Genomic DNA, 15,524 nt, shown 5'->3' with positions numbered 1-15,524 from the left:
CACACATATAGGCAGACACCACACCACCAGACCCAGCTACTTTATAAACACACAGACACATATGACACCACCAAACACAGTCACTACACACACACAGGTAAACACCACACCAGCAGACAAAAGCCACTACACTCTTGCAGGTAGACACCACACCACCAAACACAGTCACTACATACACACACAGGCAGACACCACACCAGCATATACAGCCACTACACTAATACAGGCAAACACCACACCACCAGACACAGCCACTACCGACATCACACACCTAAACACCATACCCACACGACTAGCCACAGACACATCACACAATGGCAAGGGACAGAAACATTCATCACCAAAACACAGAGACATGCACAAACAGCACACACATCCACTCCTCAGACTTCACACCCTTCTACCTATAACACCCAATGCCTTGGCTTACCTCCTCCCCAGTCTCCCAAAGAACTTACCCTATTTGCCTTTGACCTCTTCCCTGCCACAGCTGCCCCCTTCCCAAAGACAAAAGATCATCTTTCCCACCCCTACCCTTCCCTTCCACTTCCACCCCAAAAACACCAGCACCCCTACTAAACCCTTTGCTACCCAACAAGGCTGTGAAAAAAGAAACCTACCCGTCCAGAAACTGACCCCCTCCCCACAACCTAAAGGACCTCTTTCTCACCCCACCGCAGATCTTCTAAGGCCAGACAAAAAAACTAAAATAACTACTCCCACCTTCCCTATGCTCATCACTACTCTTCATGCTTACCGAATCCCCTGTCTGGTGAAACCCAGCCCTCCCAAACCTGAGCCCAGCCCTCAAACAGACCAACCCAACCCTCCCAAACCCGAACCCAGCCCTCCCGAGTCCAACCCCAGCCCACCCATATAACATCATAAAGGTGCCTGGACTGCCCACTAGATGCCCCTTCTTGGGGATGGTAACCCTGGCATTGTTCTGGTAGGCAAGCTAGGTGGCACAGCAATGTGCTGGACCACATTCTGGAGTTTGGACTGTCAATTGACTTTTGTTTTTGGATCCCAATTTGTAATCTATAATGAACAACTTGCTTTGTTTAGAACACCTTTGTCCAGCCATTGCTGCTGATGCTACTTGTTGTTATTGACTAATATGGGATGTGTAACTACAGTTGTGTTTGTTTAACCATGATAGCAGATCCATTTGCAGTGGTCAGTATGGTCAGACCTTGGGACAAGTTATGGTGTTACAGAGGACGAGGGTCAATGTTCAATGGATGTACATGTGGGATCAGTTCCAATTGGGGCTGACATTACATTGGGTAGTATCTGCTATGGTAAACTTGTCTTGGCCAATTTCCATGTCTTTCAGCTTGGTATACTACCTGAGATGCAGGGTGGATATGTGTTTAATGTGTGCAAAGTAGGTATTTATTTCTCCACACATGGGGGGTGTTGTATTGTCATGCCTAATTGGTATTTTGGATGCACATGTACCCTTTTTCATGTGTGTTCTTTCAACATACTTTAACTAGATTTCTGACAACTGCTGTTGCTGCAGTGTTTTTTCAGGACTTGCACTTTCACATTAGTTGCATTTGCACGCCACTTTTTGACAATATTGGTTGTCCCTGATATACTTCATGCCACAGGACCAATGCACATGCAGACATTGAAGCAGGTGCAATATGGACTGTGGCCTTGGCCCGTAGCATTCCAGGAGTCCCCCTGGTTTGGGTAAACAGAGTCTTTATATTGTGGCCTTTAAATGTATGAGACTGTGGTTTGTGGTAACCCTTTTCCAGATTTTCCATTTTCATGTGGGTGATGCGTGAAGGCTCATTATATTGCCTTAGCAGTGGAAGTGTGTTTATTTTCTTGAGACATCCATACTGATATATGTTTGATGTCACAATAGGACCTAGCTTACGAGCAATGTGAGGGTGTCACAGAAGATGATTGTTAGGTTATTCATGAGGAGATGCTGTTTTGTGACACTGTTAATTGCACACATCAGTACACCAACTTCTGAGATGTGCACACATGTAAAGTTTGCAAGAGTGTGTCTGTACATTGTCACTGACCAGGTCATAGAGGGCATCATGCAGATGTGACGGGGCATACATTCTGTGATGTTGTGTACAGGGACCCACAAAATATGTTTGGACTAGGGATACAGTTACCCTAGCCTTATCCACTGTGTTGTGGCTTCAGGGGGCGAATGATTGATGTATCTTGTGGGACAAAATTGTCTAGGAGCGCCTTCAGTCAGATGATGTGCAGTGTCTGTAGATTTTCACCAGGGATGTTTGACCTGCCCACACTGACACATACACGTGCTTTCTGTCTTCTATGTTGTGGTTGACTCGTACAGGGTGGTGAATTTTGTGTTTCATTATGTTTTTCGTCTTCTCCACAAGAGGACTTTGAGTGGAATGGATGTACTGGTGGTGGGGGTCTCTCACAGGAGTGTGGCTGATGTACATGAGGGCGTGGCTTACAAGCATGTAAGCTGTACATCTGTGATTGGCATATTGTCCCGCACAAACAATATATTCCTACTTATGTCATTGCACAGCATCAAGCTATCTGATAGCTTGCACCTACACGAAGCCAGGATTATTGGATTTACCAATGGCTGATAGTTTCATTAGTGACTGGAGCAACAACTGTGACATCATTGCATAATATTATGATAATGCTTCAGTTATGACTTGACCACACTGGGAATTAGTATTACAAGTCTCTATCCAGTTACATCAGCAGCAGTGGAAGGTGGTACTGCTGCAGAGTTTAATTTAATTCACACACTGAGGGTGAGTGCACATATGGAGAGCCCGATAGAACCTGTCTCTGCATCTGATTTTTTGACCTGCCGGTACTAAGCACCAGCCGACGCTGGACCACTTCAAGCCCTGCTACACAACTCTCACTACTTGCTTTTTCCACTCTCCCGTCTGGCACCCTCATGTCCTGCTTCTCATGATATATGTATTGGCAAGATGTCCCAGCGTGATGACTTGGAAACATGTTGCTCACACACCCCCACTCATACTGAGCAAGATATGCCCCAGCTTCTCCATGGCGGTAAAACCATTTGCTAAGGACTCCATGTACACGGGTAGGTGTCAGACTTACCAGCAGTTGCGTCCACAAGGATGTTGATTTGGGGTGTCATCAAGCATGTACAGCAGCGGAAGGACATGCACGATAGGCTCCATTTCGGCACAGGATGTGAGAAGCTGTGTACAGGTGAGTGTCGGCCTTCTATCCCTCCCTTTCTGCCAGCTCAGATGAGATGGTTGTACCGCCACAGTCGGCTCATCGGAAAGGTGCATCGTAATTGGGTGGGCAGTTCGTAAGGCGGTCCACCCTTGAACTTGCTTGCTCGATCGGTCCTTTCTGATGCCACCGCACTTGAAGGTTCCTGGTGGAGTCAGAAGGACTGTGCTGGTCAGATTTCTGTGTATTCAAACCATTGTGATTTGGCAGTCGGAGCGACCGCTTCTGACATGGCCGTGATGGTCCGACCACCTCTGACACGAAGCCGGTCCGACCAGCATTGAAATAAGCCCCCTAATTATTAGGGTTGTTCCAGCACTTCAGGCTATACATAAGCAGTATAAAACAATGGACAGACAAACCCCATAGCATACAGATCACATCTGTATTGCTCTGCTGAGGAATGCTTTACTCCTACTGAAAACATTCTCACTGCAGTACAAACAGTTCTGATGAAGGAAAACCTTTTGGTGCACAGTAAATAAATCATTATAGTGTTTCCCATTCTTACAATACAAGCATCAACAGAAGCTATTATTCTTAATGGTCATGCTCTAAACCTGCTTTAGGTGCAGTGGGCAGCTTCTTTAAATGCTATGGATGAAATTTTAATAGACCCTATATCTCAAAGGTAGGAATTTTTGAAATACACACAAAATATTCCACAAACATTGAATGTTCTACCCATATATGACTACAGGAGCATGATCTACACTGATGGCTCTGCAAAATTCTGGGCCATTCCACTGCTACAGCCTTCGAAAATACATCCCCTGCTACTTGCCCTACAGAAGGCTGATCCATCAGTGCCTACATTTATAGTGTTTCATTCAACATTCTGTGTTCAAGGATACAATGTTGATTTATCACATTGGTGCTCAAATGGATTCAGAGATTCAAAAGGAAAGTCAATAAAAAGTAAACAACGTTGGGTAAAGGTAGACGTCCAACAAGGTAAGCTTCCTTTGGTTCATATACAGCACACCATAAAAATGAAGGATTTCATGCTAAATGTATCTGTACAGCAGTTTTGGCTTCACAAACAGCAGTGCAAAACGTTAAGGTGGCTGTTATAACTCAATCTCAAACTAAGATTGATCAAGACATTTTAGTAACAATGCAAGCAACATTGAAAGGGGAAATAGCTCCTGTGGGTTCTCCTCTAAATATTCCTTTACTTTCATTAAGGACAATGTTCCAGTGTTTTTGTACCCAAACTAGGAGTTAGACATATTCCTAATGAGAGAGCTAGGTTGATTTAATCAGGGCAGCTCATGAGTGGACAGCCTCATCTATACTAGCATAATCACATACCATACTGTATCAATGCTACTGCAACAATGCAAAGTTTGCGAAAGTATGTCTAGTGTAGAAATCTGGTTATTAGTTGCAAAGGAAGTTAGTTCTTCACAAGTAATAGGCCTGCAAGTGTGTTATTGCTGGGAACCAAGTACCCCATTGAAGCACTTGCTCTCTGCAGGTAGGAAAGCAGAGCAGACCACGGCCTACTTAGGGGAGCTGGTGTGGGATAGCAATCCCAGTACGCTGTCATGAAAGAACAATATTCAATAAACCATTGCCCAGTCAGTACCTTTTCTTTTAAAAATTACAAGTACTTGTATTACACACACACACGCACTATTCAATACTATGCATTACATTAAAAATATATGCATTCAGGTAGATGGAAGTAACTTTGGCGACACCCTCATGTCACATGTCACCTCCGTGGGTTCTTAACCCTATAGTCACAGCACCACGGCATCACAATATAAGGTGGTGTCATTTTAAATAAGACAGCCCTACTGGCTTTGTAAGGGGCGGGTCCCATGAATAACAATTACTACATTTTCTACTTTATCAATGTAGCATATCATAAGGGGTGTCAACATGTAGAAGGTTGGTCTATTGGCTTTGTCAAGATACCACCAAATTAATAGAAACAGCCACATGTCAGGACCCAAGCTTGCATCACCATTGTTGCTTGACCTTGTCGGTGGTGTTCAGACTAAAATTTAGGTAAGAGCAGAACGTGAAAAAATATGCAGGTTCCATATGAAAGTACAATTGGACACAAATGTTTATGTTGTTACATGTGCAAACAAAAATTAGGCCTACAACGTGCACTTTTAGGCTGACGGGCCATGCAGAAAACACACAGGATTCTTTCCAGGAAAAGGGACAGAATCTACCCTCATTGCCATCTGGTATGACCTTAAGGACACAGTTGACCGGAACGGGGTTGCTTCACTACTTCTCTTGGACCTCTCAGCTGCCTTTGACACGGTTGACCATGACAGTCTAATACAAAGACTCTACAAAGCCGACATAGATGGGACTGCTCTCAACTGAATCACATCATACCTTCAAAACAGAACTAATGACATCCATACTCCCCTTTCTCATCCAAACCGTACTTCATAAAAGTAGGGGTCCCTCAAAGATCTATCATCTCACCCATGCTTTTCAACATATACATGAAGTCATTACCAGCACTGATCAATGCATTTCACCTCACATGCTATAGTTATGCAGATCACACACAAACACTCCTTAAACTGGAAAGCCCCAAAGACATTGGAAACTCACAAATAATGTTCAGTTGCCTCAGAGCCTCTGATCAGTGGATGACATGGAGCCATCTCAAATTGAATGCTTCTAAAACTAACATACTCACATGTGGCAATTGGAAGAATGATGACCTACTCACTGCCTGGCCTGATGATCTGGGAACACTGCCTAAAGTATCTAAGGAAGCAAGAAACCTCGGAATTACCATGGACTCCAAGCAATCAACATATGCCCAAGTGGACAAGCTAGCAAGATCTAGCTTCATTACTATAAATATTCTGCATCTTCCCCCACCTGGGATTTCCACACATTGTCCAGGCTACTATATCTCCTGTTCTGTCTAAACTCGATTACGCCAATAACCGCTAACACGGATCATCTTTAACAACTGTGAAAAGACTATCCTGGTTTCAGCATTCTGCTGCCATACTACTCATATGTAAAGCCACGAGCCCACATCTCTCCTGCCTTGAAGGCCCTGCATTGGTAACTAGTTGCCAGAAGATCCACATTCAAGCTGCTTTGTATCACCCACAAAGCAATTCATGGAACAGGACCGATCTTCATCAGGAATAAAATCACTAAATACATTCAACAAAGGAACCTCTGCTCTAGGTTGGCACCTTGCCTCAAAATCCCACCATACAAGACAAAAACAGGACTATGATAATTAGCTCCTACATGTCCCACTTTTAAAGACCATACACCCTACCTTGTGGGCTATGAGACCTACGTAGAGGTGATTTCCTAATATTGAAAAGAGAGGATTTTATCTGTAAAAAAGGGTTATTTAGACAGGTCTTACTTCAGGTTTACACCACAGCAGTCAGGTTCAATGGTAGGCCTGAAACCATGCATTTTTCTGTCCCACTAGTGGATGGCACAATAAGTGCTGCAATCCCCAGGTGACAGTTAACTTTTCATGCCATGGGTGTATTTCCACACCATAAAATGATTAAAAGCAAGTAGCGCTAAAAATGTTACTTTAGGTCACGCTGAACCAGGGCAAAGTCAAAGTTTTGGCCAACCGCAATGGAGCCCTGTCTGGCTACAGGACCCACACAGGCCCCGGTGAACAAAGTACCTTTCTTGGTCGCAAATAATGAGACCCGCCCACGTGCCAGCTGATTGTTCAATCAGCCATTCTATCCAGACTAGACTATGCTAGTTTGCTCCTTCTGGGAGCTAATGAGGCTGAGGTAATGCGATTGCAGCGTGTCCAAAATGCTGCCGCCAGAGCCCTGTTGGGGCTCCCGCATAATTGTTCTTCTACTGGTGCCATCCGGAGGTTACATTGGCTACCCATGGCCAAGCGGATCCAATTTAAGGCTCTCTGCCTATATTTTAAGATCCTGAAGCTTGCGTCGCCCAGCCTCCTAGTTAACCTGCTAGCCCTGTATGTCCCAACCAGCCAGTTGCGCTCCCTGGGGCAGCATCTGGTTACATTGTCCCGTGTGAAGCACCTTCGGGCCGGGGGTCGATCCTTTCGTTGCTTGGCAGCCAAGCTATGGAATTCTTGCCTCTCCTGATCCGTAGCATGGATCGCCTGCTGGACTTTAGGAAAGCTATCAAAACTTTTCTTTTTCCCTTGGCCTAGTCATTTCCTTTCTTTTTGTTTGATCCTCGCGCCTACCTGCTTTGTTTCTTAGCCCTGATCCTTCTGACACTGGAAGCGCCAGGACGCCTCTTTGCTGAGGCAGCTGTGCACTATATAAACTCAGATAACATAACATGTGTTGATCTTCTCCATGCAGTGAAGGTGAACCGTCAATTCCGAAGACAGCTACTGGAGTCAAGAGGCATCAAGGGGATGCGTAGATCTACCAAAGCACCAGCAGCGGCGATACGCTGTCTGATGCTTTGATCTCTGGAGGCAAAGCTCTGGTTCCGATTCGATGCGCCATTTTTACTTTGGCAGCCGGGTTGATACACCGGTTCTGCTAAATTCAGACAGGAGATGTGTCGAAATCTGTGTTGCAAGTATCTGGGTTGCTTTCAGTGAACCAGGTACAAGAGCTGGGGTAGAGACGTTGATATCCCTGAGTCTCAAGCAACAGGATGCAAGCCAACAAGCCCTTGGAGATCACTTGAAGGGAAGGCAGAGTCCAGCTCTCCTTCAGGAAAGTCAGAGAGCAGCAGTACAACACAAGAGAAAAGCAGGCATTCCAGGTCTGCAGTCCAAAGACGAGTCCTTTAAGTGGCAAAACAGTCCTTCTGACACAGGTTAAGTTCAAGTTCCAGAAGAGCCTGGTTTTAGGGGGTCAGAGGCCCAGTACTTATACCCAAATTGCCTTTGATGTGGGGGGTGACTTCAAAGCAGCTCTCTGGCATGCACAGATCCCTCTATCAGTCCAGTCCTGTCTGCCAGGCTATCAATGGGGGAAATCAGCCCTTTGTGTGGAGACAGGACACTGCCTATTCATGTGAAGTGTTAGCCCCTCCCTTGCATCCTGCACAGGCAAGGGCATCAGAATGCAGTTGCATGTAGACGGGTACTCAGACACACCTATCCTTCCTCTGTTGTGGCTTTCTAGATTGAATGCACAAAGAGTAGCTGTCATTCACTCAAGACGGTCACTGGAGACAGGCTGTCAGGCAGACAAAGCAGTAAGTGCTGAGAAATGTCCACTTTCTAAAAGTAGTCAAAATAAAGGGTAAACCCATATAAAGTCACTGGGACCTGGGTATAGAGCAGTATGAGAACAGTGGTCCCAGCATACAGAATCATTCAATACAAAACATTTAGAAAAACAATGTACCAAGAAACCTTTTTAAAGGGGTTCAAATGCCTATTTAATCACATTGAACACTAATAATTTGTTATTACTGAGCTCCATAGTACAGACAATATTTGAGTATCATAACAGTGCCCAGAAAAGAGGAGGAGGAGTCAGGAGGTGAGTGATAAAGTGTAGGATTTAGAAGGAAGTGAATACAAAAATTAGATATATTTAAGAACACAATCAAATTAATCGGCAAAATTAACTCTCTGCCGTATTTACATTCCGATCAAATCATGATTCAGATATCTACAATTCTTAGAGAAGCCATATATATGAAGAAAATCACAGTACATCCTGAACTGGTGATAATATTGGCAAAAATGTTGTGTCGACGTTTCGACCCCTTAAGGCATGTAGGTACTCATTGCGACCTTACGGGATGGGGTCTTCATCAGGACTGGGGTGCAAGTGGAAGGGGGGGGTTGAGTGTGGGCACCTAAAAAACAAAATTAAACGAGCGTAAGGCTAATGGATCTATAAAAACGGGAAAGAAACTAATTGCATAGTTTTAAAGGAAGGTTACCCTATCTGTCAGAAGACAGGACTCTAAGACGTCAAAGGATCGTCAAAGGTGGAGGGTAGCAAGCTCCTCGAGGGTAATAACAGAAGCGGGAAAGGAGGTATCCACCTAAAAACGAATAGGTAAATTAGTGGATAAAGTGGAGATAAATTACCAAACAAAAACGCTCCACGATTGAGCGCATAACTTACTAAGTCGCAGAAAAACTTTTCTGTCGAGTTACATCAGGAGGCTCCTATTATTCGGCACTCCCGGAAAGAAATCCAATTCATTATGAACAAGGCAAATGGGGACTAGTCACCACTGATTCACCACCAAGGAATTAATCTAAAAAAGGAAGGGAGGGAGGGAGAGGATTAACCAAACAGACGTCAGACAGGACCTGCATAAATCACAAAGCATGAATGAACGCACCAGGGTCTTGCTCCGTGGAGCTAATGAGAAAGGAACGTGCCCTTAATACGCGCGTTGCCAACAGAATCACGAAGGTGATCTGAAAAATGTGACCCCGAGGGTTCTTGAGTTTGTTAAAGAATACCCAAACGGGGCCGGTCACTGAGGATAGTAGGACACAGGACCGTCCATGCAACACCACAGCCGTATCCGGTGTAATGTAGTTGGTGCACCCCTTGTTGAACACTGTGTCATAAAGAATCACAAGCCTGATGATCTTAAATGGTTGGTGTTAGAAAAGGTAAAAGTGGGCCCCAGAGGCGGCAATCTCTCAGCTATTCTAAATGTAAGAGAATCCAAATGGATGACTAAATTGGACACTGTAATCAATGGATTAAACGAACTCGATGGTAGCTATGCCCAGTTAGCAGTCCTTAGAATTTAACCTCTTGGGTTTTCTTACGGATTTGTAACCTTTTCCTGTATCGCTTCCTAACCCCCTTTTTTAATCGTTGGTTGTCATCTAATACTAATGAGTACTTAGTTCATTTACTTTCTGTACGAACTATTGTCCTATGTGATATGACTATATGTAAAACTTTACTTGACATTTGTCAATGTTTGACTGTTATATATACACTGCCTATGGATAACTTATATTGTTTTCTGCCTTAACGAGTGTATATATGCATTTAGTTCATCTTTGTTGGAACCATACTAGGTTATTTTTTACCTTTTAGAGTAACATGCCAACCACAGAACTGTGTCCACCGCTCCCGGTAATTCTTCTAACCAAAGTCTTTTTTCCATTACGTTAAGTCACCGGCATCTACCGCCAGCACATTAACGGAGATCACGTGATGATCTCGCGTCTTTAGTAAACCTACGATCACTCGGCTCGCTTCCCCTTTCATCCTTCACACGGGACCGGAGAAGCAGGGTAAGAGCATCGTTGTAGCTTCCCTTTAACTGATTGTTGCATTGCGTTGTACAGTTTGTCCGTTTAATTTCCTGACAACTGTACTGTTTTCCTTTAGTTGCTGTGTCGCCCTTAGACTTAAGCCGCTTTCTTTTACTTTTGGGTATTCTTTAACAAACTCAAGAACCCTCGGGGTCACATTTTTCAGATCACGATACCTTCGTGATTCTGTTGGCAACGCGCGTATTAAGGGCACGTTCCTTTCTCATTAGCTCCACGGAGCAAGACCCTGGTGCGTTCATTCATGCTTTGTGATTTATGCAGGTCCTGTCTGACGTCTGTTTGGTTAATCCTCTCCCTCCCTCCCTTCCTTTTTTAGATTAATTCCTTGGTGGTGAATCAGTGGTGACTAGTCCCCATTTGCCTTGTTCATAATGAATTGGATTTCTTTCCGGGAGTGCCGAATAATAGGAGCCTCCTGATGTAACTCGACAGAAAAGTTTTTCTGCGACTTAGTAAGTTATGCGCTCAATCGTGGAGCGTTTTTGTTTGGTAATTTATCTCCACTTTATCCACTAATTTACCTATTCGTTTTTAGGTGGATACCTCCTTTCCCGCTTCTGTTATTACCCTCGAGGAGCTTGCTACCCTCCACCTTTGACGATCCTTTGACGTCTTAGAGTCCTGTCTTCTGACAGATAGGGTAACCTTCCTTTAAAACTATGCAATTAGTTTCTTTCCCGTTTTTATAGATCCATTAGCCTTACGCTCGTTTAATTTTGTTTTTTAGGTGCCCACACTCAACCCCCCCCTTCCACTTGCACCCCAGTCCTGATGAAGACCCCATCCCGTAAGGTCGCAATGAGTACCTACATGCCTTAAGGGGTCGAAACGTCAACACAACATTTTTGCCAATATTATCACCAGTTCAGGATGTACTGTGATTTTCTTCATATATATGGCTTCTCTAGGAATTGTAGATATCTGAATCATGATTTGATCGGAATGTAAATACGGCAGAGAGTTAATTTTGCCGATTAATTTGATTGTGTTCTTAAATATATTTAATTTTTGTATTTACTTCCTTCCAAATCCTACACTTTATCACTCACCTCCTGACTCCTCCTCCTCTTTTCTGGGCACTGTTATGATACTCAAATATTATCTGTACTATGGAGCTCAGTAATAACAAATTATTAGTGTTCAATGTGATTAAATAGCCATTTGAACCCCTTTAAAAAGGTTTCTTGGTACATTGTTTTTCTAAATGTTTTGTATTGAATGATTCTGTATGCTGGGACCACTGTTCTCATACCACTTTCTAAAAGTGGCATTTCTAAAATAGTAATGTTAAATCCAACTTGACCTGTAAGTAGGATTTATCAATGCCATTTCAAACATATGAAATATGAAAATGCTACTCCTCTCTGATCAGGAATTACATCTTAGAAGTGTATTAAGGAATTTCCAATGCTGACCTATGAGAGGAGTAGGCCTCGCACTAGTGAAAAATAAAATAGGCTGTTTGCAACTGACAAGACATGCAAAACATAAAAGTACATGTCCTACCTTTTATTTACATAGCACCCTGCCTCCTACCTCAGGGATAATTTATATGTAATAAAAGGGGAGTTTAAGGCTTTGCAAGTAGTTTTAAATGCCAAGTCGACGTAGTAGTAAACTGCATACACAGGAACTGCAGTGGCAGGCCTGAGACAGGTTTGAAAGTCTACTTCCATGGGTGGTACAATCAGTGCTGCTGCTCACTTATAACATTTAACTAACAGGCCCTGGGTATATGGTATACCACTTTATAAGGGATTAACACATAATTTAAACAGGCCAATCAGCTATACACCAATTACACACATGTTTAGGGAAGAAGCACATGCACTTTAGCACTGATTAGCAGTGGTAAAGTTCTTAGATTCCTAAGACCAACAGAAAGATTCAGCAAAACGTGGAGGCTAAAAGCAAAAAGATTGGGGAAAGACCAGCCTAAGGCTGACGTGTCTAACAGCAGACATACTGAGGATGGGGGCACAGTGACCTCCCCATTGCAGCTAAATAAATTTGGAAAGTCCTTTAGCAGCTACAGGAATCTTTGCATCTTCAAGTTTTCCCACAGTTTATATTATAGACTGAGTTGTCTTTTTAAAGCGAGACAAGTTGATGCTGTGTATCTGCCATATCGTTGCAAGGGCAATTATTTGCTTGACAATACCCAGAACAGAAACTAATAGCTGGATGTTATCAATCAATCTTAAAGTTATGTCAGTGGGGACATGAGGTTCCTAAAACAATGTAGAAAACTAGCGCATTCATGATAGTAAACTTTATGGACTTTACATGTCCCGATTGAGTAGACAATATTAAGGTCTTGCATTCTTTGCACACCGTTCCAGATGTAAGGAGTGTTCCATCAATTCCATGGATTTCTTTTGGTCATTCGTTACCTTGTGTCAGAATGTTTGTCTCTTGTTGAAACTTAGGGACTGATTTCGAGGTTGGTGGTAGAGTTATTCCACCACATCTGTGATGGATATCCAGTTCCCCTTATTACAATTGCATTAAATCCTATCACACTTGTAATAAAGAAAATGGGATATTCGTTATGTTTGTGACAGAGTAACCTGTTGGACAAACTCTAAATCAAGACCGGTTTCAGGGCATCACCCTTTATCAGCCAGGCTAGCTTGAATCCAGTGGTGTAGTGAGCACGGGACCAACGTCTGGGCATACCCTTCCCACTTAGGGTGACATGTGCAAAAGAAACAATTGATGGACGGAATGCTGAACAATGCAAACATTCACCCCCAGTCACAAGGATCTGGGTTAAATCCATCATTCTGGGTGCCGTGCTCTCCATGCCACTGGAGTCAAGCTATCCTGGCTGATGAGGGGTGAAACCCCGAAACCGGTCCTAGGATGCTTGTTTCCAGTCCAGGAAGGACCTGGCCTGGCAATTCGGGCTGGACTGTTCCCATGAGGCACACGGTGCCTCATGGGAACATGCCACTGATTTGCATATGGCTGGGTTCAAACTGGAATGGCATGGTGAGCAAAAAAACAATGGATATAGGCTCAGATCTCTGTACTGGGGTGAATGTATGACATTGTTCTACATTCTGTCCATCAATTGTTCTTTTTTAATTTGTCACCCCGAGTGGGACGGGTATTCCCAGACGTGGGTCCTGTGCTCTCCATGCCACTGGAGTCAAGCTATCCTGGCTGATGAGGGGTGAAACCCCAAAACCAGTCCTAGGATGCTTGTTTCCAGTCCAGGGAGGACCTGGCCTGGCAGTTCGGGGTGGACTGTTCCTATGAGGCACAGGGTCAAGACTGATTTGCATATGGCTGGGTTCAAACTGGAATGTCATGGTGAGCAAATAAATAATGGCTTTAGGCCCCAATCTCTGTACTGGGGTGAATGTATGACATTGGTCTGCATTCTGTCCATCAATTGTTCTTTTTGCATTTGTCACCCCGAGTGGGACGGGTATGCCCAGACGTGGGTCCCGTGCTCTCCATGCCACTGGAGTCAAGCTATCCTGGCTGATGAGGGGTGAAGCCCCGAAACCGGTCCTAGGATGCTTGTTTCCAGTCCAGGCAGGCCATGGCCTGGCAGTTTGGGCTGGACTGTTTCTATGAGGCACAGGGTCAAAACTGATTTGCATATGGCTGGGTTCAAACTGGAATGGCATGGTGAGCAAAAAAACGATGGATTTAGGCCCAGATCTCTGTACTGGGGTGAATGTATGACATTGTTCTGCATTCTGTCCATCAATTGTTCTTTTTGCATTTGTCATCCAGAGAGGGACGGGTATGCCAAGACCTGGGTCCCGTGCTCTCCATGCCACTGGAGTCAAGCTATCCTGGCTGATGTGGGGTGAAACCCCTAAACCAGTCCTAGGATGCTTGTTTCCAGTCCAGGGAGGACCTGCCCTGGCAGTTCGGGCTGGACTGTTCCCATGAGGTAGAGGGTCAAGACTGATTTGCATATGGCTGGGTTCAAACTGGAATGGCATGGTGAGCAAAAAAACAATAGATTTAGGCCCAGATCTTTGTACTGGGGTGAATGTATGACATTGTTCTGCGTTCTGTCCATCAATTGTTCTTTTAAAAAATGAATTCTTCATTAGAAAATTTCATATGGCATAGCCTATCTAGCAAGCAAGTCGCATATTGAGATATGGGTCATCCATGTGGTGGGACCAGAGGTGGGAAGAACTAAATGGTACTAAGGGGACTTTATTCAAAAGTTTTTTTTTTGGGGGGGGGGGGGGGGGGTTGAACAAAGAATACAATTCAAGTTTGGCCTAATTCTACAGTAAGTATTACTTGCACGGTATGATTTAGCACATGCCAGTCATGACAGCCTTCTTGCCATGTTACCCAAAAAGATAGCTAAAGATTAGAAATTGAGAAATGAGTTCTAGTTTGGAGCTAAAAACATTATGAGGGCAGAATAAAAGACCTACCCAAATTAGCTTGAAAAGAACACTGAAGGAACAGAAAAGTGACATTGAACGCTTGACCCAGTCCATCCATGCTTGTTGAAGCCATATGTTAATTGTGTGCAATATTTAAATATTGAGTTGAATAGTAAGTGTGATCATTTGACGATTAAAGAAAACAAATATATCCTCTATTTCTATGAGGCCAGCTGCCTTCACTGGAATGGGGTTCCCTATTTCTGAGCAGACTTTGCTTTTGCGGAAGAGTACATGATGCAGCATATTTCATAATATGTGTTCGCAACCAGTTTCTTATTTCTAGACACAGTAGGATATTACTAGTTTTAAAGGAAGAAATACGAATTGACATAATAATCCTATGTATTATCTAAAGATTTTGCTGGATATTGTTTTCAAAGGTAAATTTATATGCTTTAATAAATTGTTCTAGAACAAATTAAGAACTCGTAAGAAATGTGCTTTTTTCAACCGGTATAAACAATGAAAACTAATGTACAATATGTTAAAAGGAGAAACTATTGGGATGGTGCTGCAAATTTACATGCAGGGGGCAAACACGTTCAGAGGTTCATGAAAATGGCAGTCCGAAACAAAAGATCCCTTTGCACCCA

The sequence above is a fragment of the Triturus cristatus genome, chromosome 6 (assembly GCF_964204655.1).
Source record: "Triturus cristatus chromosome 6, aTriCri1.1, whole genome shotgun sequence".
Lineage (NCBI taxonomy): Eukaryota > Metazoa > Chordata > Amphibia > Caudata > Salamandridae > Triturus > Triturus cristatus.
The sequence above is the reverse complement of the archived record's forward strand: the minus strand, read 5'-3'. Positions refer to the sequence as shown.